Source organism: Culex quinquefasciatus, chromosome 2, assembly GCF_015732765.1.
Source record: "Culex quinquefasciatus strain JHB chromosome 2, VPISU_Cqui_1.0_pri_paternal, whole genome shotgun sequence".
NCBI lineage: Eukaryota > Metazoa > Arthropoda > Insecta > Diptera > Culicidae > Culex > Culex quinquefasciatus.
In genome coordinates this window covers 185,377,773-185,402,918 of record NC_051862.1, presented here as the reverse complement: position 1 = coordinate 185,402,918, position 25,146 = coordinate 185,377,773, and the positions used below count along the sequence as shown (strand labels likewise).

The following is a 25,146-nucleotide window of genomic DNA, read 5'->3' as shown; positions in this document are numbered from 1 at the left end:
CGCACGGAACTAAACGTTTAAGCAAACATTAATGACATATTGGGGCACGTCGGCAAGGAGGGGGCGAGCTGGCGATAATCGGTTAGAGGAGTGCAAATTGGCGGTAGTGTAGTGTAGCAGCAGCCGTTTGCGAGAATGCAGAGGCGTAAAAGTATTTGTTGTTGTTTACGGCGATGTGCTTCAGCGAGAAGCAGGAGGGTGTCGATTAGCATATCGAGTAACTTTAAGCTTGGCTGCTACACTAACTGGCTTACCGTTTATAATATACGGGGTGGGACATGTGATGCAGTTTATCAGTTTGTTTGTTTTCTGGGATTGGGTTTTGTTGTTTTGAAAACATTTTATTTTTATACATGTGCTATAAATGTTTCCATGTTACGAACCCAATTTTGCAACAACGTGATTGAAAAAATGATCAAACTTTTTTGTAAATTACTTTGTGGAGAGTACTTTAAGAAATGAATAAAAAAATATTTCGATTGCGGGCTGTTATGAAGATACTAAAATATCTGTAACAAAAATCTGAGTGCAAAAGTTCTGGTTGATGTGCACCGTTAATATCAACGAGAGTTACCATTTTTTCAACCAATCATGTTTCTCCAAAAGTTCTACAAAGTAGGTTGTTTAATAAGAGAAAATGTGCAAATCGGATTGTAATAGAAATCCGCCAAACACTGAACAGAATGGGGTGATTCTCCGCCAACTCACACAGCAGTTGCCCCGACCCCTCTTCGATTTGCGTGAACTTTGTCCTAAGGGATAACTTTGGCCCCTGATCACGAATCTGAGGTCCGTTTTTTGATATCTCGTGACGGAGGGGCGGTACGACCGATTGCATTTTTGAACATGCGAAAAAAGATGTGTTTTTCAATAATTTGCAACCTGAAACGGTGATGAGATAGAAATTTGGACGCCCGATTTGATGGCGTACTCAGAATTCCGAAAAAACGGTTTTTTTTTCATCGAAAAAAAAAAACACTAAAAAAGTTTTGAAAACTCTCGCATTTTCCGTTACTTGACTGTAAAATTTTTTGTAACATGTCATTTTATGGGAAATTTAATGTAATTTTCGAATCTACATTGACCCAGATGAGTATTTTTTTCATTTAGAACAAAATTTTTCATTTGAAAATTTCGTGTTTTTTCTAACTTTGCAGGGTATTTTTTTAGAGTGTAATAATGTTCTACAAAGTTGTAGAGCAGACAATAATAAAAAATTTGATATATAAAAATAAGGAGATTGCTTATAAACATTTCGAGTTATCGCGATTTTACGAAAAAAAAGTTTAGAAAAAGTTGGGCGTCGTCGATCATGGCCGTTCATCGTCACCCGCGACAGACACGGACGACAAAACAAAAAAAAAAAAAAAACAAAAAAGTATTTTTTTACAATTTTTTTTTTGGTACAATCGCGATAACTCTTGATGTTTGTAAGCAAACCCCTTATGTATTTATAAAAAAAATGTCTGCTCTACAACTTTGTAGAACGTTATTACACTCTAAAAAATAACCCTGCAAAATTAGAAAAAACACGAAATTTTAAAATGAAAATTTTTGTTCTAAATGAAAAAATGACCCTTCTGAGTCAATGTAGATTCGAAAAGGACATTAAATTTCCCTTCAAATGACATGTTCCAAAAAAAAAATTTACAGTCGAGTAACGGAAAATTGCAGAGTTTTTAAAACTTTTCTGTGTTTTTTTCGATGAAAAATACTTTTTTTTTGGAATTCTGAGTACGCCATCAAATCGGGCGTACAATTTTACATAAAAGTCCCTTTGAAACCAAATTTCTACCTCATCTCCGTTTCAGGCTGCAAATTATTGAAAAAAAAACACCTCTTTTTTCGCATGTTAAAAAATGACAAAAATGGAGGGGTGGTCCGATTTGGATGAAATTCGGGATTCTTGCATGTTTTGATAGTATCAACAGCCCTGCCAAATTTGAGCAGGATCGGAGAGGGTAATTTTCAAATTTGCATTTTTCTTGCACACTTCAGGTGGAATGACCCATATATCGTAAGTATTTTTTGAAAAGCATTTAAATCACCCAAGAAGCAAAATTTTGTTTATTGGACCTTTAAAAAAAACTCCAGATATGTGCAACTAGAATCATTATTGTTTGAACAAAACTATGAATATATCATGAAAAGTTTAAGAGATTATTTTGAGCTACTTTTGTTCTACGAAAAACATTTCTTAACTTTTATGTTTTATGTTTTATCTTTTGCCTTTTTGATTTATTAAAATGATCTTTACAGTCACTTTCAATGTTTTGCTTGTTTTTCTATATATACTCTTTTTTACAAAAAAAAACGTTCAGATTGATGGTTGTAATCAAAAGTAAAACGGAAAGGATTAGCACAACTTGAGTTATAAGAAATAGTGTCAATGAATACTGTATCTAAATAACAAAAATATTCGTGTTGCAAATATGACAAAAATAACGAGTGCTGAAAAAATATAGTTTAAACTTATTGGGAATAGAGTTCATTGTAGATTACAAATTTCTAGAACTCGTATCAACTTTTAAAGTTAACGCCAGCGTCTCGCACAAATCCCCCAATTCAAGCTACTAATTTATTTAATGTTTCATTGTTTCCGTTAGTGACTTTGATTGCCAGACAAGCTGCACTCCATTTTCGGAGCGACGCGTCGCAGTTTGTGTGTCACTAGCATTCCGCTTGTACTACTATTTGTGTGAGCAAAATTCGCAAAACATCGCCGCCACACCAACTTTCCCTCACCATCAAGCTGTCATATAATTAATTCCTGTCCCTTGCACATTTCCCCATGCTCGCCAAGTGCCCCCGAAGAGTTTCCGAATGAAACCCATAACTGGCTTCACCGTCACGACCGTCCGTGGTCGTCTGCAGCTGATGAGTTGCTGGCTCTCGCCAGTGGTGGGTCTTCTTCAAATCCACCACCGCGCGTTCTACCTCGGCTGGCTGGTGGTTGTCCATAATGTATGAATAGCTTATTTTAATTTCGTACCTTTCCACTCGAGCACAAAACGGTACTTACGGGGAGCGTTCAACTTTGAGTTAGTTCTGTGTCGTTTTTTTTTTTTTTTTTTGGTTGGTCCGACCAAACTGTGTGGAACACAACACAACCATCCAATCAAAATCGCCTCCTCTCGTCGTCGTAGCTCATTCTCCACGAGAGTGTGTTCCAGCAACGATTTGAGGGTGAACAGTTTCAAAAAAAAACTCGGGTAGTAAAATCCAAACCAAATCCAGCCACGACGGCCCTGAAGTGGATAAGGCTTAAGAACCCCCTTCGTCAGCCCCCTCGCCATCGTGGGGGTGTTTCACGCCCGTTTTTGTCGCCATCACACCCCGTGTCCCGGAATGTGGTTTTTTGAGAGGGGGGGATGATTCCAGACACAGACCTTTGGCACACTGCTCGTTCGGAAGCTGACTTCTCCCATTGATGATGGAGCACACTCGTGCACCGACCGTCCCGAAAATTTCCACTGTGCTGTGGGAAAAAGTTTAAGGCGAAGGCTACCGGAGGGGGAAAACGACTGTTGGCCTTCCAAACAGGTTTGAGGTTAAATATTTAACCACCCCTCCCGGGCTGCGCTCAAGGATAACTTTCACAACGCGATCAAATCCTGCTTAAATTTGTGATGGAGCAACTGGGGATGTGGAACGAGGAGAGGTCCTTTTTTGTCTTTTCTGGGGAAAATTTAGCGAATACAAAGCAAAGGACAAAGTGGGTGGCGGTGTGGGGTGGGGTTCACCTTTTGTAGTAGTGTTACTCTAGCACACAAATTCGAATGCATAATTTACTGATGATGTCCTGTGGGGGAAGAGAATGTAGCAAATTACTGTGTGTTTTGCTGTTTGGGGTTCTCACAGGAGTGTCCCTTTGATGAGTTTTACTCAGGGGTAAAGTTTGGATCGTTGGATGCTGGAGGGGGAGGGGTTTTGTCATGTGAACAATATTGGTTTTATGCTGTGATCTAGGTTTCAGATTTACTAGAAGTTACACAACGATTGTATCAGCTGTTTGTTTTGTCTAAAGGCGATTGTGCAAAAAGAATACAAAAATAATTGGCTTCCTTGACTATAGTGAAGCTAAATAAAAAAAAATACAATTTATTTTAAATGTGAATATACAAAGAGACGAGTTGTTCCTTTTAATTCCGCTATATATTTTCGAGAACAGAACACTGATGAAGTCTGCAAGTAGTAGACGAAATACGTATCTGTCAAGATATTAAAAATATATAGCGGAATTAAAAGGAACAACTCGTCTCTTTGTATTCACAGGAATGCATTCTGCTAAAACGCTCAACCAAACCACGATTATTTTAAATTTTATTTAATCGCCCGATTTCGTTTAGATTTTTTTTGTAGCCGGATCTCACTTAAATGTATTTAAACAATGTCTGGATCGATCATCCGTCCCATCATTGGTTAAGTAATCGAAAGACGAGTTCCAACGAGTCTAAATCATTGATAATCTGGCAACCCTGTCTCGAGTTCTGACCACATAAGTGATATTTATGTACTTTTTTTGTAGCCGGATCTCACTTAAATGTATGTAAACAATGTTCGGATCCATCATCCGACCCATCGTTAGTTAGGTAATTGAAAGACCTTTCCAATTAGTCCAAAACATTGAACATCTGGCAACCCTGTCTCGAGTTATAAACACTTAAGTGATATTTATGTACTTTTTTGTAGCCGGATCTCACTTAAATGTATGTAAACAATGTCCGGATCCATCATCCGACCCATCGTTAGTTAGGTAATTGAAAGACCTTTCCAACGAGTCCAAAACATTGAAGATCTGGCAACCCTGTCTCGAGTTATAAACACTTAAGTGATATTAATGTAATTTTTTTGTAGCCGGATCTCACTTAAATGTATGTAAACAATGTCCGGATCCATCATCCGGCACATCGTTGGTTAGGTAAGCGAAAGACCTTTCCAACGAGTCTAAAACATTGAAGATCTGGCAACCTTGTCTCGAGTTCTGACCACATAAGTGATATTTATGTACTTTTTTTGTAGCCGGATCTCACTTAAATGTATGTAAACAATGTTCGGATCCATCATCACCCATCGTTAGTTAGGTGATTGAAAGACCTTTCCAACGAGTCCAAAACATTGAAGATCTGGCAACCCTGTCTCGAGTTATAAACACTTAAGTGATATTTATGTAATTTTTTGTAGCCGGATCTCACTTAAATGTATGTAAACAATGTCCGGATCCCTGGTAACCCTGTCTCAAGCTATGACCACTTTATGATGCCACTAATGAGCCCTTGAGTGATATGTGTGTTTTTTGTATTCCGGAACTTAACGAAATTAGAAGAAATTTGGGTCCAAACCCATCATATCACATATCACCCATTGTAGGAAAAGAGAGAGGAAGGCACCAACCACATAGGTGGATTAAGTTAGTTTTTTTTCCATTTTTTAGGTCCTTATTTGGGTTGTCATTGCATGTCAAATCTATTACAAAGTATATAAGTTATGTACGGGGTTCCCGGGAAGCGGGCCATGTTGGCTGCTTCCTGGCCCGTGGGGAGGTTCGGACGATTAACTTCAGCACTGCACTGGTTGAAGGATGAAACTTGACTGACTGATTTATTATTTCAGAAAGAATGCTTAGTATGACAAGTCTGCAAGTGTTGGTGCAATACGGCTAGGGTGCCAGGCCGTAACTACCCCATCGTTAGACTCGAATCGTCTCGATTCGACTTTAAAAACTGTTTTAGTTTTTTTCTCTGAGTTCCACTGATGTGCTCGAGTTGCTGCGGAGTTCGTCCAAGGGCGGATGCCTGACGTATCGAGGACATCACATTCCCAATGACTGTTCCAGGCTAGACGGAGTCCTGACGTGTCGAGGGCCTCACAAATCTAGTTGTCTGGAGCCCCGGGATGGCAACAGGAAGGATTCCTGACGTATCAAGGATATCACATTCCTAGCATTTGGTTGATGCGGCTCAGGCTCATAAGAATTATGAGAATTTTCTGGTTTGATTTAAACGATTTCTTGCTAACTTGTCCTACCAAACTTAATTCTAACAGCGATATTCGGTGTACAGTTTCTTAGTAGCATCCATCAGAATTTTTGCAGGCTAAGGCTTTTGGAAGGGACAAAAGCACTTGGGTTGAGGTTGAGCTATGTCTGCTCTCTCCTCAATCACGGCATAAAACCCTTTTTTTTTTGTTCTTTTCGTTAACGCCACAATGATTACGAATTTTACAATTACAACTCATTCTTCATATCCATTACTACCTCTCAAAACGCTGGTTAGGTTCATTGGGGAGAAATTAGCCTGGTTGTTTTGCACGTCTGCTGCTTTCCCTAGACGTGGTTACCAAGCGGGTGTTGAGTGAATATGGTGGAAGTCTAAAAGTAAAAAGCGTTAGAAATATCAAATAAAAGAAGGAATGAAGATGCTATTGATTTTTTTCGATGCTGTTTGCCTGCCAGTCCTCGGTTTCGGCTCGTGATTATCATCCTGATTCTCTATGGATCAAAAAGTATTGGTTAATATTCGATGTTTATAGTGAAAGTAAAAGACAGATAACAGTAGAGATAGACAACTTACAACAAGTACACAAAATGTTACACAGAAAATGCCAATACAACGACTCCTCCATCGTCAAACAAAGGTGCATTTTCTCTTTCAGCATTATGGTAGTCATGATGCTGTTTTTGTGTATTTGATACTTATTGTAAAAGTAAAAGGCGGATGAAAGTAAAGTAAATAGCTTACATTTAGTAAATAAAATGTTTAACAAAAATGCCAATGAAAATCTTCAAATTGGGGCTCCAATTGAGCAACACGACCATATGATAATATTGTGCGAATCGACCTCGGATAATTTGATGAAAACAGAATTAATTTCAGGAAAAAAAAATACATCATGCTTTGTAACAATTGCCCGTCCATTTTTTTTTTTTTGGTTAGGGAATTTTAAAAGTAATGTGAAAACACAATGGTGAAAAATTGTCAAGCTAGTTCGTAATTTCAAATTACAAATTTCCAAGTTTGTAATACTGAATTACAAACATGAAAAAAAATATATTTATATTGAATGTAATCTAAGATTACGTAATCCTCGATTACAATTCACTTGTACCCTTTGTATTTCCATGTAATAATGGATTACAATAAAATTACACAACGTCTCAATTTTTAAAGTTTTTAAAATTTTTAATTTTTAATTTTTAATGTTTAATTTTTAATTTTTAATTTTTAATTTTTAATTTTTAATTTTTAATTTTTAATTTTTAATTTTTAATTTTTAATTTTTAATTTTTAATTTTTAATTTTTAATTTTTAATTTTTAATTTTTAATTTTTAATTTTTAATTTTAATTTTTAATTTTTAATTTTTAATTTTAATTTTTAATTTTTAAAAATTTTTAATTTTTAATTTTTAATTTTTAATTTTTAATTTTTAATTTTTAATTTTTAATTTTTAATTTTTAATTTTTAATTTTTAATTTTTAATTTTTAATTTTTAATTTTTAATTTTTAATTTTTAATTTTTAATTTTTAATTTTAATTTTTAATTTTTAATTTTTAATTTTTAATTTTAATTTTTAATTTTTAATTTTTAATTTTTAATTTTTAATTTTTAATTTTTAATTTTTAATTTTTAATTTTTAATTTTTAATTTTTAATTTTTAATTTTTAATTTTTAATTTTTAATTTTTAATTTTTAATTTTTAATTTTTAATTTTTAATTTTTAATTTTTAATTTTTAATTTTTAATTTTTAATTTTTAATTTTTAATTTTTAATTTTAATTTTTAATTTTAATTTTTAATTTTTAATTTTAATTTTTAATTTTTAATTTTTAATTTTTAATTTTAATTTTTAATTTTTAATTTTTAATTTTTAATTTTTAATTTTTAATTTTTAATTTTTAATTTTTAATTTTTAATTTTTAATTTTTAATTTTAATTTTTAATTTTTAATTTTTAATTTTTAATTTTAATTTTTAATTTTTAATTTTTAATTTTTAATTTTTAATTTTTAATTTTTAATTTTTAATTTTTAATTTTTAATTTTTAATTTTTAATTTTTAATTTTTAATTTTTAATTTTTAATTTTTAATTTTTAATTTTAATTTTTAATTTTTAATTTTTATAGAACTCTTTTGGTTTTGGATATTTCGTTGCAATCGCGTCAGCGCGACGACCATGTCAAAGCATTTTCTGCTGACCATCGTATCGTTCAAATATCGTCTTCTTTCCTACGCGGTGACGACCGTTTCAAAGCATTTTCTGCTGACCATCGTATCATCCACATATCGTCTTCGTTCATACGCGGGGGTTTTTCTTCACTTAAATTTACGGCAAAATCTAATTTTGCCCTATACTAAGACCTTATAGCCTGTGTCGACTACGATTTCGCAATATCGACACAGGAAATTGCTGGTTAACCAGACTTTTTGTCCTAAATTTATTGCAAAATCTAATTTTGCCTATGCTAAACACTTATAGCCTGTGTCGACTACGATTTCGCAATATCGACACAGGAAATTGCTGGTGAACCAGACTTTTGCCCTACATTTATTGTACTAAAACTTAATAATTACTTACCTTAAGTCTCGGTAATTCACCGAGACGACCGACTGCGCCAGTTATGTACGGGGTTCCCGGGAAGCGGGCCATGTTGGCTGCTTCCTGGCCCGTGGGGAGGTTCGGACGATTAACTTCAGCACTGCACTGGTTGAAGGATGAAACTTGACTGACTGATTTATTATTTCAGAAAGAATGCTTAGTATGACAAGTCTGCAAGTGTTGGTGCAATACGGCTAGGGGTGCCAGGCCGTAACTTATATATTTAACTTTTTATCTATTTTTTTACGTACAGACAGAATTGCAATGCGCAAAGCGAACTTTCAAACTTGCAGCGCGTTTGGCGGGGGTTTATCGAATGTTTTTAAAACTGGTATATCTAGCTTAAATTTAACTGTCAGTTCTAAGAACCGCTTGTTTTCAGTTAGTTTGTTGGCTAGTTTAGCAAGATTTTGTAGTGTTTGCAAGTTTGACTGATTAGTCCAGCTAGTTTTCCGACTATTTCGACTATTTTTTTTTTATTATTTAAATTAAAATTCAAAATTGAATGAAAAAAGCCAAAGCACAAAAGTAAAAAAATAGAAATAATTACAAAAAATAACAACCACAACGCTGAAAAAATACCAAAGTACGACAAAGCTAAAATACAAAAAAAAATACAAAAAAAACTGGAAAACAAAAATTAAAAAAAGTAAAAATATACAGAAGGGGTTTTTTGTTTAAAAGGTCCTATACACATATGAAACACAATAGCTTATAGGACCTTTTTTTTTAAAAAAAAAACATTAATTTGTTTTAAAGAAGAATTAAACAAGTCATGATTTCTGTCACGACGTATTGCTAATCACCCCGAGTAGTATATATTTTAATATCCTAATTTCTTTTTTAAAGGTAAGATTTTTTTAAAATTTTCTATATGTATTCGACAATGTTTATAATCACAACAAATTTCGAAATATGGGAACAGAAATAAAAAAAACACAAATTTTTAATTTGCAAAGCAAAAAACAATTCTATTTCAGAAGTTTAGGAGTTTTACGAGAAATAAACTGCTACATTAATTAATACTTGATCTGCCATCCAGATTACATAGTACTGGAATGTTGTTGCAGTGGAATATTCACCCACGAGCCGGAAACTTCACTCTGTCAAACTATCTCACTAACTGCAACACTCGCCCGAGCAGCATAGTTGTCAGATGATGAAGCAACTTGACTCGACGCTCAACTCAACGAATAAGCTGACACTAATTAATTAAAATATTACCCTCTGCCGGGCGGCGAGAAAGCTGTAGGGAACATGTGTGTGTGTGTGTGTGTGTGCTTGCGTGCGTCGAATGTGTACCGAGCAAACCAGCACACGCCCCCACAAGAAATTTGGCATGAATGTTGTATTTTTGAATTTCGCGGACGACCACGCGACACAAGCGGCGGTGACGGCGGCAGAAGGAGGCACAACCATTTCTCGAACCCTATGCGATTTTCGTGCTAGGGCTTGATGCTATGCCATGCTAGAGGAATTTCTCTGGGAAATAAGCTGGTTATTGTTGTGTCAAACAAAATTTATTCAAGTTCAAAATTTAGCAGTTTCCTGAACATTTTTGCCTTCCTCACTGAGGTAAGGCTATAATCCTGCTCTAAAATTGAACTTTTTATTTAAAGCTCGAAAACCCACCTTGATGTATACATATCGACTCAGAATCGAAAACTGAACAAATGTCTGTGTGTATGTGTGTGTGTATGTGTGTGTGTATGTGTGTGTGTATGTGACCAATAATGTCACTCAGTTTTCTCATCACTGACTGAACCGATTTTGACCAAACCAGTCGCATTCGACTTGGTTTAGGGTCCCATACGGTGCTATTGAATTGTAAGAAGTTCCGATTAGTAGTTCAAAAGTTATGTATAAAAATGTGTTTTCGCATTTTTTTGGATGTTGAATAAATGGCAGTAAACTGAACCAAACATCATCATGTTATACATCGTTAGTTAGGTAATTGAAAGACCTTTCCAACGAGTCCAAGACATTGAAGATCTGGGAACCCTGTCTCGAGTTATAACCACTTAAGTGATTTTTATGTACTTTTTTGTAGCCGGATCTCATTTAAATGTATGTAAACAATGTCCGGATCCTTCATCCAACCCATCGTTGGTTAGGTAATCAAAAGACCTTTCCAACGAATCTAAAACATTGAAGATCTGGCAACCCTGTCTCGAGTTCTGACCACTTAAGTGATATTTATGTACTTTTTTTGTAGCCGAATCTCACTTAAATGTATGTAAACAATGTCCGGATCCATCATCCAACCCATCGTTGGTTAGGTAATCAAGAGACCTTTCCAACGAGTCCACAACATTGAAGATCTGGCAATCCTGTCTCGAGTTATAACCACTTAAGTGATATTTATGTACTTTTTTGAAGCCGGATCTTACTTAAATGTATGTAAACTTTGTCCGGATCCATCATCCGACCCATCGTTGGTTAGGTAATTGAAAGGCCTTTCCAATGAGTCCAAAACATTGAAGATCTGGCAACCCTGTCTCGAGTTATGAGCACTTAAGTGATATTTATGTACTTTTTTGTAGCCAGATCTCACTTAAATGTATGTAAACTAAGTCCGGATCCATCATCCAACCCGTCGTTGGTTAGGTAATTGAAAGGCTTTTCCAATGAGTCCAAAACATTGAAGATCTGGCAACCCTGTCTCGAGTTATAACCACTTAAGTGATATTTATGTACTTTTTTGAAGCCGGATCTTACTTAAATGTATGTAAACTATGTCCGGATCCATCATCCGACCCATCATTGGTTAGGTAATCAAAAGACCTTTCCAACGAATCTAAAACATTGAAGATCTGGCAACCCTGTCTCGAGTTATGACCACTTAAGTGATATTTATGTACTTTTTTTGTAGCCGAATCTCACTTAAATGTATGTAAACAATGTCCGGATCCATCATCCGACCCATCGTTGGTTAGGTAATCAAGAGACCTTTCCAACGAGTCCACAACATTGAAGATCTGGCAACCCTGTCTCGAGGTATAATCACTTAAGTGATATTTATGTACTTTTTTGAAGCCGGATCTTACTTAAATGTATGTAAACTATGTCCGGATCCATCATCCGACCCATCGTTGATTAGGTAATTGAAAGGCCTTTCCAATGAGTCCAAAACATTGAAGATCTGGAAACCCTGTCTCGAGTTATGACCACTTAAGTGGTATTCATTTAAATTTTTGAAGCCGGATCTCATTTAAATGTATGTGAACTATGACCGGATCCATCATCCGACCCATCGTTGGTTAGGTATTCGAAAGACTTTTCTAACGAGTCCAAAACATTGAAGATCTGGCAACCCTGTCTTGAGTTATAACCACTTAAGTGATATTTATGTACTTTTTAGTAGCCGGATCTCATTTAAATGTATGTAAACAATGTCCGGATCCTTCATCCGACCCATCGTTGGTTAGGTAATTGAAAGGGCTTTCCAATGAGTCCAAGACATTGAAGATCTGGGAACCCTGTCTCGAGTTATAACCACTTAAGTGATATTTATGTACTTTTTTGAAGCCGGATCTTACTTAAATGTATGTAAACTATGTCCGGATCCATCATCCGACCCATCGTTGGTTAGGTAATTGAAAGGCCTTTCCAATGAGTCCAAAACATTGAAGATCTGGCAACCCTGTCTCGAGTTATGACCACATAAGTTATACATTGTGTTCTTTTTTTCTGGATCTAAAAAAATGATGAAATCACTCATATACCCATTTTTGGTAAAAAGTGAGGAAGGCATCAACCACATAGGTGGATTAAGTTAGTTTTTTTATTTTAATGAAGAGTCGAAAATCGTTTTTGAATTACGTTTGCGGCAGAGATTCCCATATTCCAGAGAACTGCTCAGCTGAGGCTGGTGAAAATCTGGCACTCAGCCGCCGGTCGTCCGTTTACGAAATATGCATGCAACCATGTGGAAGCGTGTAATCCAATTTGTAATCGTGCGGAATAACAGAATGCGATCCAACACAAACTCAATTCGAGACTACAAATTGGCGGTTTGTAAGCGAGCATAAGGTTACATCGATTCGGCGGAATGTCGGTAGTTATTCAATGGGACGTCCCTCGAAAAAAAAACAGTAAAAAATGAAATAATTGCCCTATTCAATGGAGTTATTCCACAGAGATCCATTCAAATTGTCGTACGAATTCTACGTACTAAATGAAATATAGCACACCAGTACACACCAGAGATGATGACTAGCAGACATCGTACCATCATCATCGCACAAAACACCACTCTCTAATGGTGGTCCAAGGTCTTACCCAGAATCATTCCCCCTCCCCGCCAGTTGCTGCCGCTACTGCTTAATACAAATGTACATAGTACGTACGAGCCATGACACGAAATCGTGCCAAATGACCTGCTCCGGCTCCTCCTCGTCCTACACATCCCTCCCCGCCACCCCCAAAAGCTTGATTCAATTGGTTCAAACAGTAAAATTTAATGAAATTATAATCAAACGAAACGCTTATGCCCGTGTGTGTACACTTGAACCGTCAGTTGGGGGAGGGAGGATTCTAGTTTCGGGACGAATCGAAAGACACGTGCAGTCCGAACTGGGACAGCCAGCGTAAAGCTGCTACTCTGTATGTATTACTGATTACAGGGAAAAGCACAGGTGAGATATTTGGAGCGATTTCATGCTGGGTTCATACCTAGGCACTACCGGCACGGTGGGAAATTATGTCGCAATAAAAGTGAACAAAACTGTTACGATTCGAACGTGCATCAATGTTTGCGGAATTTGGTACACAGTCATTAACTTACTAATACGGTAGACGGAATTGAAGTCTCACCTGCGAATTGAAAGAGAAAGAGAAAAAAAACGTTAGAAATATTTGAATCCAAATTTAAAATAATGTTGAATAATTCTGAATTAGGTTTGGCGGTTGACATCCTTAAAGTCGTACAGTACAGATTATATTATTTGAAATCCTGAGAATAATACTGGTTTTTTTTTTCAAGGTATATTTTTTACACACGAATTTCAACTTTTATTTATGCATTCCAAAATGAACATTTGTTTTTGTTTTGTAAATTATTAGGTTTTATCGACCTTTACGACTTCCATCAATTCCAGAACAAACCTAAATCGTGTTGTATTTGAGTTATAATCATTTGGATGCTATGCACATGAACAATTTAAAGAATATGTTATATTAGAAACTCATGAACAGATCGAAAATTAATCAGTTAAAAACTTCAAAAACGAAAAGTAGTGGTCGTTAAAATTTAAACATTTAATAATTCTGGAGTTTTTGCCTTCCTCACCTCAATGAGGAAAGGCTATAAAATCACTCGAAAAATGAACTTCTTTATTAGACCTCGTAGACCCACCTTCACGTATACCTATCGACTCAGAATCAAATTCTGAACAAATGTCTGTGCGTGTGTCTGGATGTGAGTCCGTGCACCGAAAAATATCCACACGATTATCTCCGGATTGGCTGAACTGATTTCAACCGTTTTGGTCTCCATCGATCCGTCTTGGGGTCCCACAAGACTCTAGTTAATATTATGAAGTTTAGTAAAGTACTTCAAAAGTTATGCTAAAAAAACGATTTCAAATAAAGTCCGGAAGATTGTAAGAAGGGTGGTTTTTGTAAGAAAACCCGTCATGCTATACATTTTAAAAAGGTATTTAAAAGACCTTTCCAATGAGCCCAAAAAATTGAAGATCTGACAACCCTATCAAAAGTTATTAGCACTTATGTGCTATTTATGCACTTTTTGGAGGCCAGATCTCAAATATTTTGATGAAAACGTTGTCCGGATCCACCATGCGACCTGTCTTTGTATAGGTAATTAAAAGACCTTTCCAATGAGCCTAAAACGTTGAAGATCTGACAACCCTATCAAAAGTTATAACCACTTAAGTGTTATTTATACAATTTTTTTTTGCCGGATCTCAGATATTTTGATAAAATAAGTCTTATTTATACTCTTTTTTGAGGCTCTGTACTGCCGTTCTACGCATAATTGTCCCATGTTCAAAAAAGTGCAACGGAGAAAAACGCGATTGAAATTTTTCGACCGTTTTTTCTGATTCTACGCATAATTGTCCCGTGGGTTAATTTTCACGCTATAAGTCCTTTATCATCCCAGTTAGCAGTTAATCACTCTTATTCGTAATCCTCTTGCTATAAAACAGCTAAACAAGACACAATACTTCGTAAAACTAATGATTTCGTGAAAGAAAATACTTGGTGGGACAATTATGCGTAGAAGATCAACGATGGGACAAATAGACTTGGTGTTGTTTTTGATGAGTTTCCTAACAAAGCACTGCATTTTATGGATTTTTCTTAAAGTATACATCAAATTAAACTTAAAAATGTCAAAAAGTCAGAATCGACCAAAAATGACATGAGACAATTCTGCTTAGAACGGCAGTGTAGTGTATTAACTATATGAATGTAAGGAAGGCACCACCCACCTAATGGTGGATTAAGCAACGTTTTTTTTAGATGGTTCAATAAACCAAATTTACAGTTTTTTTTTTTGCTTTTTGGGTGTTGCCTTGAGTCAGGGGTATCAAAAAACACCAAAAAAAAAACTGAAAATTTGTTTTTTAAAAAAAACTCCAGATTTGGTAATTTTTAAACTAAACAATTTGTATGCTTAACAAAAACATTCAAGAAATTTTGATTTGTTAATATTGGTTGATGATTGATTAAAAGTTTTGAAGCATGATTTTAATAATAATTTAATAAATCAAAAAATAAACCTAGGTGCATAATATGAAATCATTCATATGATTTATTTTATTTTATGATAATGAATTTTTAATATTTGTTAATTTTATTTATTTGCTTTATTTTTTTATGATTACTTCAAAATTAAGTACTTGAAACTTTTGAATGATTGATTTTTTTTAATAGATATAAAAAAGAAGAACTCGATTTAAGGTAACGTAAACCGGGGTGACTTTGATAGGATTTCAATTTGTTTTTGGAATATTTTCTCAAGATTATTATTTTCAAAACATGTACTGGAGTAGGCAACACAAAGTCCATGCACTGTTTTGGAAAAATGTTTTTTCAATAGTGTTTATAAAAATAGTTACGTTAAAAATTCTCCATTCGAATACCGGAGTGACTTTGATATTCATAGGTTTTCTTATTAAAATTATAATTAAGATGTTCAAACTTTATTTGTACGTTAAATGTACCATCACTAAGGTTGCTCATATAGTTTTTAAGAAAAAAATCAATGTTTATATTTAGTTAACTATGTTCATAAGCTTTTAAACAAAATACATATAAATATTAGGTAAAAATAGTTAAAAAGTCGGAATATTGCCTGAAATTTGTTAAACATTGTTTTGTTCATAATATTATCAATTTATATTGCATTTCATACTGAATTTGAAGCACGAATCACATGTTTTCACATTTTAAATGAAATTTGTTCAACTGGAATTGCTTAAAAATTTGAAAAAAAAATATTGTGTTTTAAAAACACACATTATTCATTATTTACAAACTTATTTAACCTTCTCCTAGTGGAAAATTGTCCAAGGAATCCGAAAATGCAGTCCGTTTTCCGATTCAAAATCATGTTCATTGAAAAATCATGACACTTTGAGAAGTTTAAAAAAATGACTTTCATCAACATTTTCTTAACTATAGTTATCTAAAACTTTTCAAAATTTTATGAAAAGTTCTTCTTGCGGTACTTTGAACACTTCTCTATTACAGTCAGTAGAATTCTAAACCCATTTCGTAAGTGTTTTAATTGTACTCTTCATTTTGCGGAAAAGTCGCTAACCTATCAAAGTCACTCCGGCTATCAAAGTCACCCCGTTTTACGGTAATTAACAAAAAAAAATTGCACGTAAGAAATTTCAAAGAGGATCAATTTTTACACATAATCAATAAAAGTCTCCTCTGCCCCAAAATCCCGAAACATCAAAATTACTAAGCTTTGTTTTTCATGTTTTTTGTTTTTGAAAGTTTTTTTTTGTGCAAAACAAAAACTTCTTCTTTGTATGAAAATTTAATCTGCTACTTCCAAACGGCTTTGACCTTTAACATTCACGTTTGTCTAAAGATAAAATTTGCTGAAAAAGTCAAGAAAAGATTCTGTTCTATAATAAGTAACATGACAGGCAAACAAAAAAAAACACATTGAAATAGTGGACTAAAACATGGTCATAATTCTAGAATAGGGGAAAGTGGGGCAAGTGTAACAAGCTAAGGAAATGCTCGTTATAACCCATTAAAAAGTTAAAAAATCTGTCGGATTTTATTATAATCATCTTATTCTAGGTCTTGACTAAGACTTTGTTAAAACAAGTTTTTTAAAAAATCCTGTTTTTTAATGTGAAAAATTGATTTTAAATTTTTTGATTTTCCGTACGTTCTACTCAACTAGTGGGGCAAGACGAACAACCCGTTGGGGCAAGAGGAACAATGCATGGAAAAAACATGTTAATTTGCTAACAATTGAACTGTTATCACTTAGATACATCAGATTAGAATGTATTTGAATGGTTTCTTCATTTTTAGATTAAATAATAATATTTTACTAAAAATTTTATCGTTTTTACGAAAAAAAAAACTACTTCGATGATAAATAGTAAATTTTAGTAATATCACTATACTTTGTAAGAACAATTTTTTTTAAGGATTGTTTATCAGTTTTTAAGTACTTTCATGTATTTATTTCCCTATAGAATATGTTGTTGCAGCAATTCGTATTTTTTTCCATACTAAAAATCCATATGGTACACTTGCCCCACCTGAACAAGATTTTTTAAAAGCTCTCAACAAAAATAACCAAAAGTTAAATCATACTTTGTAATAGGTGCATGTCATTTGTAGGGACACTACTGATCTAGGAAAAATAGCATTTTGATAAAATGAGCCTTAAAACGAACCCTAAGCCTTATTTTGTACTTTCCAAATATTATAAGAAAACAAAGGTTTTGAAAAAAAACTTCATTAAATCTTATGCCCCGTGGCGTTTACGTCATTTTGGCGGTTATGTGGTAGTAGAATCAGCTAATTGCATTGCTAGCAACAATTCCTCATACTGGAAATAATCAAAATTGTAAAAATTACGGCCGTAGGAGCGATTGTTCCTCTTGCCCCATATGGTCGTCTTGCCCCACCTTCCCCTACACAGAAAAAAATCATGGTAATATTACATCTGGGAAGGGGTACATCTTTTATGTCAGAAAATGGGTGTAATTTTACATCTGGAAATGTCTAATTTTACCACTTTTCTGGTGTAATGTCACTTTTTCAGTCTAAATTGAGGTAAAATTACATCATAAAAGAGGTAATATTCAACCTTCCTAAATTACAGCTTCCAAATTTACATCATTTTTTACTGTGTAGGTAATTTAAAAAAACGTTTCCAAGTTATCTTCAATAAGCAATTAAGTATATTGTCTGCTTTGAATGCAACACAAAATTAGGCCAAACATTTAAACCATGTCAGCTGAGTTCTCGCAAACCAGCGAACAAAAAAACAAATCCGCATTATATTAGGGTATCTAGGTTACACAGACCAGCCAGACGACAGTCACGGAATGTCCACGCAAACACGGTCGTCACGATTCCTCCTCCCTTCTAGTGACCAACCAAAAACCGCCACAACAAAAAAAAAGAGAAATCCACACCCGCAACCTCAAGACTGCGCCTGCTGTAGTAGTAATTTCGCGAAAAATATCAATGTGTTGTTGTTGCTGCTGCTGCTAGTCAGGGTATCTTACCAACACAAAACAACCGAAAGTCGTCGTCGTCACTCGAATATGTGACAGCACGCAACAGAAGCTCAGCTGTGGTAAACAACAACAACAAAACACCGCAACAATTTCAAAGAACGCGAAGGAGTCAGCTTACCCCATACGAACAGTGGAACCCGACACACGACCTGATGACTGTTGCTGCTGAATCACACGGGACGGCCTCAAGAAGAAAACGAAATCACCCTGGTCGCGTCTCAAAAAACCCGGAAAGGGAGCAACTGACGAAGAAAAATGCAAATATTGTTGTTTTCTTTGGTCGAGAGTCAAACACAATTCAACGCAAGCCGCTGAGCAGCAGAAGCAGTCGGGTCGTACAACCAGAAAAACAACAACACTCAATCATAGAGAAATCATGGCCAGTTCGAGTGACCCTCTCTCTCTCTCTGCTGTAATAGATGAGGGGGCAACGATCAAAATAAAAGGCAAGTATCGGGAGAGAGAGAGAGAGTGATATGTACTGCAATTTATGTACACTGGTTGGAATAGCAGTATAGTTAGTCCGCAGCTGAGCTGCGCAGCAATTGAAAGTTACAGAGCAAACCCATCGGAGATCACCGCTGTTTAGTTGGTTATGGGGGGTTTGCTAGCGATCAAGGTCCAATCGCGCTTGATGTCGCAATGCATTGTTGCCATTGCGAAAGTGTTGTTCTGTTGAGTGAGGAATACCAGATAAGTTAAAAAAAATGCTCAGGAATTTGAAGGATAGACAATGAGCTTATGACGTAGTCATTCAACGTTGCCGAAGAACTGAATAGAATCCCAGTAGAGTCCATGATTCCTTAATAGCTGCACCCATCTATTCTCCAAACCTCTGACTGAACGCCTGTCTACCTGGGACCTTACACAATCGAACAATTCATCAAAACAACGGTACAGTCGATCCTCAGCCGAGAGTGAGAGCAGGGCAAATAAGTCATAATAGCACACAAGCCTCATGCAACTCATACCACGTTACGGTGATGACCGACGAATGCATTGACCGAAGATCTATTCCACGGGTAAGGAATAGAAAATTTCGCAAAAGTTTAGCTTTGTGGTGTTCAAATCATGCACAAGTCACAAGAAACGAATGCTTTCCGTTCTTCTTTGGTTTTCTTTCTGCAACGAAAATGTGTTTGTGTTTGTGTGATCACCCTTTATCTTTCTTATAAACAATAAGTAGCAGATCAGAATAACTTTTATACCTGTTGGTATTGGATTTCCTATAGCCTTAAATTACAAGTGAATACATGATTCTCACACTTCTAGGTGGATTCCAACAAAGCTTTTCGCGAGGATAAGGTGCCCGTTTTCGTGAATAACGCGATTACCACGAGTCCACCACCACCTTGGTGTGTTATTGTTGTTGTTTTCTTGTCCGCTTCAATGACGTAAAATACGAGATTTCACTGCTTTGCTCTGTCTGCCTGTTGGCACTCTTGCATGGGTATGTGTTTTAGGCCGGGCCCACAAACACCACAAACCTAGCTGGTTGTAAACAGTTTGCAGCCCGATGTGCTAGGCCGATAGAGGAATCGTTCAAGCGCAACCTGTGCGAGCCCGTGACCTACGTGAGGTTGCGCGGCCCATTTTTGGACTCGGCTCGTGGAGCCTTGATACGTGCTTCGACGCGGTGAGAGAATGGTTAAGTCATGATTTGTGCAATGGCTTTAGGATTTAGGGAATCATCGTAAGTTATTTCCTTCAAATATGACGAAAGGACTACAATTTTAAAATTTCCTATATCTCCTTATATAATGGAAGTTGACGTACACAGAAAATCATGTAAACTTACTCGTCACGGAAAAAAATGAAGCACATCTAAACTCAGTTGATCTTAACATGAGATTCGATGTAAATGGTTGATCCACACGTAAAATCGTGTTTTACGTATTATTCGTTGCACATTTACATCAAATTGCATTTAAATTTAAATGTTTAATGACGAAGTGTTACATCCTAAATGATGAATCATGTGTCCACCAGTTCCGAAAATTGGCACTAGATCAAAATTCAGAGACATTTGATCATTTTGTATGGCCAGCTGGAGATCGAAGCAAGCCGTGCGCGCGCGTTGACGTTTGCAAATTTCACTCCGTGATTTTTCTCCTATTCAATTTTTTTTTGAATTTTCATCCAAAAATTACGGTGATATCCAGTAGAAAAGGTGGTGGTCAAGGAAAAGCGGTTCAGCAGTGATTTGCAGCGGAAAATTAGGAGCACAACCTTCTGGATTTTCCAAAAAGGAGTATGGTGTAAGCTCGAGCCTGTTGCAGAAATCAAAGCTGGTTCTATGATTCCAACGGAGGAATCATCACGGTCAGAATTCTCCAGCAGCAGAAACTTATCAGCAGATGGCAATCTGCATTTGGTACACTTCCACGGACAACGGGTGGGTCCATCGTCAACGTCGGCTGTATCAAGTTTGGCAATGGAGGTTAAGCGAATTGCAAGTTTAACAAATCGGACAACTCCCGAAATTCAAATGAAGCTTGTCTTGAAGATATTATTATTCGGTGAGCCCGTTCTTTTTATATAAAACAGAAAACCCTCTCACTAATATTCTAACATTCGCTCACACCAATTAAGACATCCATCCAAAACAAACATAAAAATAAAAATCTGCTTCTAACTCTCTCTCTAACAACCCTTATCAATACGTCTTTGATCCGCACTCTTTTCTTTCCTCAACATCTATAAACAGCCACTCCAGCTAGCAGCGAAGCGCAAAAATACCGAGTTTAGCAAAAATTATTCCACCGTGTTCCACCCATCCCTCTTTCTAGGCGCAATAACAATAACCCTAGAAAAGCCCGCACCACGCCAATGCGAAACAAGTGGAGCGACGATAATAAAATTGATTAGATACGAATTCCGTTGAATATGAAAATTAACCGTTGGAAAATGGCCCGGAATCGAAGTTTATCTCGACCGTCCCAAAGAACAAAGCCAAACACAACGTCTGAGTATCATCGCCGGGGACGGCGAAGAGGCCGGTCCCTTTTCCGGCTCGTCGAAAGGCCGGGAGGTCCGGAGGACCGGCACTGACAGCAATATTTAAAATTCAATTTTCCTCACAGTTGACTTGTTTTCCACTAAGGATTTCCACAAGAAGCAACCCTCTTTCTTGCGTGGTCTACTACTAAGATGGTACAGCTGAAGGTGGCTAGAATCTCCTACGATGTCACCCCCATGGATAGGCAATACTTGCAAGTAAGCACCTTCTTTCTTCACCATCTTGAACTTCCAAGAACGCTACGGTTCGATGGCGGGTTAATCCATTTGTGCTGAATCAAGCGAAATACTTCTACCACTCTCTTTTGCTAGCTCTGAACTGCGGCACTCCGCCACACACAGCATTCCGAGAAGGGATATCTCCCTTTTCGGTCCGGACTCGTCCTGCGAATCTCTACCGAGGGAGTGTATCAGACGAGGCGGACTAAACCTAACGTTGTATTCAAATGAGCTTTTCGCAAAGTTTGGAGGTCGGATCCCTTTTCGAGACAGAGTGGGGATATCGGTACGTTTTCGATTGAGGGTAGGAAATTTAATTAATACAAACAGTTTGTCGGAGAAGGGGAGCGAATCTTGGAGGTATTCCCTGCCGGATTACTGCACCGTAATGACTTGAACGACGCAGTCGGCAATATTGTATCGAAGTTTTACGACCACAAAAGCCAGCAGTTTGTCCGTTTTGGATGACTACTGACCGTTTCACACGCCATGACAAACACAGCGCACCAAAGTTGACCTTCCAGACCAGAGCTCTCCACCACTAACCAAACGTCACCCGGGAAAACTTTTTCAATTGTTGTCCGCCCCGCCGCGGCTCCATTGTCCTCGATCCCCCCACAAAACTGGAAGGATTTTGACACGGGAATAAAGGAAAACTCGACGAAACAGAGAGACAAGACAGCACACACACATAAATAGGTTGACTTTTTCCTTGGATCACTTTTTGGACGGCTTCCCCGCAGTGGGCTACTAATCGATTGGGAGGGTGTGGCGAGCACAGGGGGTTGGTGGACACTGACAGGATGTGTCCTTTTGGCCGCCAGGAAGTTTATATATCTTTATCTTTATCGTTTCTTATCGTGCGGTAGTCCATAAGTTGAGCTCCGCCAAGCTGAGGGTTCATGTATATTAGGGAGAAGCTCGGTGGTATAGACAAGAAGAAGGAAGAACAACTTCCTCTTCGAGTTATCCCAGCCGAGTCGGGAGGGGGGTTGGTGCGTCCGGATATGGGGCAAAGTGCAGGATGGCCCGCTGCGAAGCGTGTCCACCCCCTTCCGCTCCTTTATAGAATTAATACAGTGTGTTCAGCAATGAATAAATTAGCATGCGAAATTGACGTGTCGTCGTTCGGCCTCCGATATTGAATAACGATGTATAGACCAGTGTCATGGACTCTTTTCCGTTTTCTTATATGGAGCCCACTTTGGACAGATTTCGGATCCTTTGTTCCGTGTTTCTTTTGTATCCACCCAAAACTGTCCAGATTAGGAAGAATCGGCAAACAACCGCTTTTTTCCCCCCTTCTGGCAGGAAACGACCTGATTCCAATTAGTAACACCTCCGCAACCGTCCGCAGCGCCCAACGATGAAAGTCACGAGCACAACCACAACATTCCGTTCCGGGGATTGTTATCCGAGCATTCGTTGGTGAAGGTTGTCTGAATCAACATGACTCGTCGCGTCCCGGCGCAAAACGCCGGCAATATTGCCCTACCTGCGGCTCAAGCAGGCAAAAAAGTGGGAATTTCCAAAAGGAAGGTTGAGGCCTCAACTGATGGCCAAATACCGGGGATTTCCAAAAGGAAGGTGCTTTTGGAAGTGACATCGAACAGCAAAAAGACGAAAAAGAGCGACGGTACTGTACCGATGGATGAGGAGGAGGAGAACTCTTCGTCGCACGAGGAGCAGCTATTGAAGAACAACAAGTTTGCTGGACTGCCTGACGAGGACCAGGTAGCGGAAGCAAAGGAGAATGAAGTGAAACAGCGAAAGGAGAAACTGCCTCCTTTTTATGTGCGGCAATCAGCAGCAACGATCGACTTTCGAGCGGGGCTGGTTGAACTCATCAAGTCTGGGAAAGTCCTAGGCAACATTCGTCTGTGTCAGGACGGATTTAAGGTGCTGGTGCAATCCAGGCAGCACTATCAACTGGTCAAGGATTACTTGACCGAAAACGAGGCGGAGTACTTTACCCATGATGTCGTCATGGATAAGCCGTACAAAATCGTCGTCAGAGGTCTGTACGACATGCCAGTGGAGGAATTAGCTGCCGAGCTAAAAGTTTTGAAACTGGATGTGTTGGCCGTGCACAAAATGAGCCGACGCAACAAAGACATCAAGTACCGTGACCAGCTCTACCTGCTGCATTTGGCTAAGGGATCGACGACGCTTCCTGAGCTGAAGGCAATTCGAGCGGTTTTCAACATTATCGTGTCGTGGGAGCGATACCGACCAGTGCATCGTGACGTCACACAATGCTTCAACTGCCTGGGTTTCGGGCACGGAGGTAAGAACTGCCACCTGAAGCGTCGTTGCGCCAAATGTGGTACCGATGCGCACATCACATCCCAGTGCATCCAAGATTCGCTGGTGAAGTGCCTCAACTGCAACGGTGAGCACTCGTCAACCGACCGAAAGTGCCCCAAGAGAGCTGAGTTCGTGAAAATTCGGCAGCAAGCATCGACGAAGAATCAGCCTCAGCGTCGTAGAACTCCTCCAGCCCTGGTGGAGCAAAATTTTCCACCTCTTCAACCGCGACGCCAGGTCCCGAACTTGGCACCGTTGCCGTTGGATCCCAGGAAGAGAGCTGAGATGAATCATCCACGGCCGGGTTCCAGCCAGGAGCCGAGACCGCCACCACCGGGCTTCAGCCAGGAGCCAAGACCAACCCAAGAACCAGCAGTTGAGGAAAATGGTAATGATCTTTACACCTCAACCGAACTCCTCAATATTTTCAAACAGATGTCCGCTGCACTGCGTGGATGCAAAACCAAGACCCAGCAGATTGAAGTGCTGACCTCGTTCGTCATCCAGTATGGATCGTAGGTCCCTCAAGCTGCTGAATTGGAACGCTTGCTCCATTAGGAGGAAGAATTTAGAGCTGGTGGATTTTCTTCGCGAGAAGGAGATCGACGTAGCTGCCATCACGGAAACTCATCTGAAGCCCGGTGAAAAAGTTTATCTGCAAAACTACAAGATCGCGACGCAGCTCGATAGGACCACCTCTGGAGGAGGAGGTGTGCTTGTCGCTGTTCATCGTGATCTCAAGCCACGCCGGCTGCCACACTTTAAGCTGGACATCATCGAGGCCGTTGGGTGGAAATTCCCACTTCGGTTGGCCCAGTACTCTTCATTGCTGCATACTGCCCACGTCAGGTGAATGCCAGAGATGGTTCAGCAGCAAAACTGAAGAGCGATATCCAGAAGCTGACACGGCGGAGCGCAAAGTACATCATCGCTGGTGACCTCAACGCGAAGCATGAAGTTTGGGGCAACAGCAGGAGGAATCGGAACGGAGTGATTCTGCACAACGATCTGCAAAACGGATACTACAACGTTGTGAGTCCGGATCGTCCAACGAGGGTGGCTCGGTCTGGGAATCACTCAATCATCGACTTCTTCATTACCAATATGGCTGAGAACGTGGCTCATCCTGAGGTGTTTGAAGAGTTGAGTTCTGATCACTATCCGGTGGTTGTGGAGGTTGGAGCTTCCGTTACTCCGCAGCGGCAACCAACCCGGAAAGATTACCACAACGTTGACTGGCAGCAGTTTCAGCA

General features: G+C 37.9%; 1 protein-coding gene and 1 long non-coding RNA gene across 2 annotated transcripts in view; both read right to left on the bottom strand.

Moving 5' to 3' along the window:
- Nucleotides 1-25,146, bottom strand: part of LOC6031234 (AF4/FMR2 family member lilli) — a 128,241-nt gene that overhangs the window by 77,955 nt on the left and 25,140 nt on the right.
- On the bottom strand, nucleotides 5,733-8,823 carry LOC119767279. The gene is made up of 2 exons (XR_005277431.1): nucleotides 8,577-8,823; nucleotides 5,733-6,490 (listed from the first exon to the last, which is right to left on the bottom strand). It is a non-coding gene; the product is annotated as an uncharacterized LOC119767279 (long non-coding RNA).